The following is a 3,407-nucleotide window of genomic DNA, read 5'->3' on the forward strand; positions in this document are numbered from 1 at the left end:
AGATCCTTATGCTTATACTTCACCGCACTTGTAGAGAGACAGGCCACTACACCATTGGAAAAGCTTACCGTACACACCACGAGCGGCATTATCCCCGCTCACTCCTCACCCATGCACACAGGTAACAACACGCTACCTGGCACATAGGCATAGAGAGCAGCCTACTAGGTGATGACCTGTTACCTTAACACAGACGAGACTCCACTGACTATGGCACACCTGCCTCAGTACACCCTCAGAATAACTAAACACCATACACAGCGCTGCTGCCCTCGCACACAAAGCTGAAGCCCAGGGCTGAGGCCTCACCCCCACAACATTCAGGCTCTCCACACAGCGCATCATGCTTCACCTCCAACTGACAGAGCCTCCTACATCGCTACTCAATTCATCTTAAACTTACAAGTTAGCATGTTACACAACTCTACTATAACTACTTCTTTATCTTGCAATACTTCTTGTTTAATTCATGTACCTACTCGACAAAAAAAAAACAAAAAAGTGCAGTACCTCTCGACTTTGTATATCAAATGTTTTGAAATGTTATTGTACACTAAACATGTCACTGTTTAAGCTTGTTATTATCTCTGCACTCAAAAATAAAGAATTTAAAAAAAAAAATGCATAGGCATAGAACAAGTAAGCTTGAATGAAAGAGGTGGGGATCTAATGATGACCTTAAGACAACGTGAGGGTTATTGGATCCATACATTGAAAACCATGAAACCAAGGGGTTTGAACGTGGATTTTGATCGGATTTGTTTTTTATAATTATTTAGGTTTTTTTATTTATATTTATATTTGTATTTATTTTTTTTTCTTTTCTTTTATTTCATTTCATTTCATTTCATTTATCTATTTTTTTTTTTTAATTAAATTCTTTATTTTTGGTATGCAGGTGTGTACAACAGTGCCTGTGTCGCCACAACAGCGTTGGCAGGCTCAAGGTACTTAAACATTTGGTAACAGTATTGTGGCTCGCTAAGTATGCATACATTTTTTTTTAGTAATAAAGGTTAAACAGTATTAATATACTAAGTCATGGTGAAGGAAACAACACGGTTAGGTCTATTTTTATTTTAACCTTTATTTTTAATTTTATTTTTATTTTACTTATGTTTCTTTTTGTTCCATTCACCCTAAGGTGTTTTCACATCAGTCATAGGCTTCATAATGTTATCCTTATTGTTTCTGGCTATATATATGATATGCTGTTAATTCAAGTACTATATTTGTTTTTTTATACCATGGACTTGTGTTTATGAACGATTGAATAAAACTGAACTCTCCCTCTGTGCCACCTCTGCACTGATAAACGAAATCAAATTGAGGCTTGGACAGCAACTCCGGAACGCATGACGTAACCGGAAGTAGCCCGAACCCGGAAGTGAGCGGCTGAGCCGGCGTTTTCGCGCCAAACCGGACGGATTTAAAAGGGAGGTTTCTCGACTTGATTTTCATGCTTGCATATGGATGATTGTATGCTCGATGCCCCTGAGGAAGTTCATTTCTGAACGAAACGCGTAGGGCTTTGTTTTTAGTGCTAGAGTATTAGCATTTTTATTTTCATTATCGGTTTTATTTATTTATTTATTTTTATGCATCTGGTTCCTCTGCTCCACTGGATTTCTCCATTGGGATGTGTGACTCCACCTGAACCTTGATGTGCCTATTTGACACTGCAATTTTGTAAGTGTACCTGTGAATAAAGTGTGTAATTTTTTACTTGGATACTCTGCACTATTATTTGTCTTTTTCCTCCTATACATGATTCTGATGCTCCACAAGTCTTGAATTATCCACATCATCACATTTTGATATGCCTTCAATCAAATTGGTTTTGTGAGTGCAATTATTTATAACTACGATTATAATTATTTTGCAACAGTATTGCGCTATGTCCGTCTCTATTATTTCTGTATTGTAGATTGCCATCTTTTTGGTGTTTTGTTGTCACGTGTTTTATTGCACTACTTTTTTATAATATTATTTTAATACCAAATATTAAAATGTTGTGTTAATGATAACACAGTTGGAGATATTAGATAGGAAAGTTTCAATGTAAATATGATTGCAATTATAATGACTGAATGCAAGCATAATTGCTTTAAATCCAGACCTGATTTATTCCATAGAACCTAAACAGGTGTATTAGTTGGGTGCAAGACAAAAAGGTAATTCTCGCTTATTAGCCATTCACACACCTTATGAACCAAACAACATTGCAAGCCCCATGCTAACTAGCTATTTATTGACACACAGTTTACGACAAGCCACTTGCTCTCATACATACAAAACTAGACATGCACATCTATTGGCGAGGTGACTTGCATGTCTGCGACATTTGTTCCTGGTCCTTAGCATGGAGCAAAGGACATCTTTTGCACACTGTGACACCAGAGAGAGCTTCAGGGCTCCCATTGCAATCCAAAGCTCTGTATTTAGTCAGAGCTCCAGGAAAATATTATGTCATAACACATCCTCCCATTACTCTGATTCGGGATATGGCTTGGTTGCTGGTGTTTTGATCTCTCCTGAATATTGCTTATAACCAGTGAGAAGAATTGTCATTGCCAGTTCACATTTCGAGATTACTTTGGATTTATTAACCCCTGCTGTAAATGTCTTCTTTTTCAAAACAATACAATCATTATTTCTGTGTAATCACACGGAAGCTCGAGTGATGTTAAACAATGGATTTCTGATTACCAAGTAATGTAATGTGGGTACACTATAAATATATATTCTACAACCTGACAATCTTCACTGTGTCACTAGAGTATGTATCTCAAACTACACGCCCCAAAATGTTATTAAACTACTACTCCCAAGGTAATCTGGTCATCAATGGCACCCTATTAATTCTGGCAGATGTAGGCCATCAACATCTGGGGGGCTAGAGCTATTGATACCTATGTACTCACCCTATCGAGCTTGTCTGTATCTCCTATTCACTTCAACGTTCTGCATGCTTGTTATTACTTCCAGTCTATGTAAGTTTACATTTTAATTGTGATGATCACTTGCTCTGTGAACAAATTGGCTATCACCACCACTAATCAACGGCGGGATCATATGCTGCAATTAATTATATAAATCATTTGTAGGTTTGTAAAAATAATTTATTGTGCTGAAATTTAAGATGACATTTGTTCAGTAGGCATAGAATAGGTGATAATACTACTCATAATGATGTTGGGAAAGTTGTTGTCTTTTGTCATGACAAGTAGCAGGTAAACCAAGATTTATATGTGGATTGAAAGGGTGTGGAATGGTGTTATTTATATCTATAGCTTTTAGTCTATGTAGCATTAGCTAGACAAGATGTGTGGCTGATATGCAAAGTCTAGAATTTGTTGCTCTAAAATTATACACAACAGTGTCACGTGATAACTAGTACAGCCAAG

This window comes from Pelobates fuscus, chromosome 4, assembly GCF_036172605.1.
Source record: "Pelobates fuscus isolate aPelFus1 chromosome 4, aPelFus1.pri, whole genome shotgun sequence".
NCBI classification, from domain to species: Eukaryota; Metazoa; Chordata; class Amphibia; order Anura; family Pelobatidae; genus Pelobates; species Pelobates fuscus.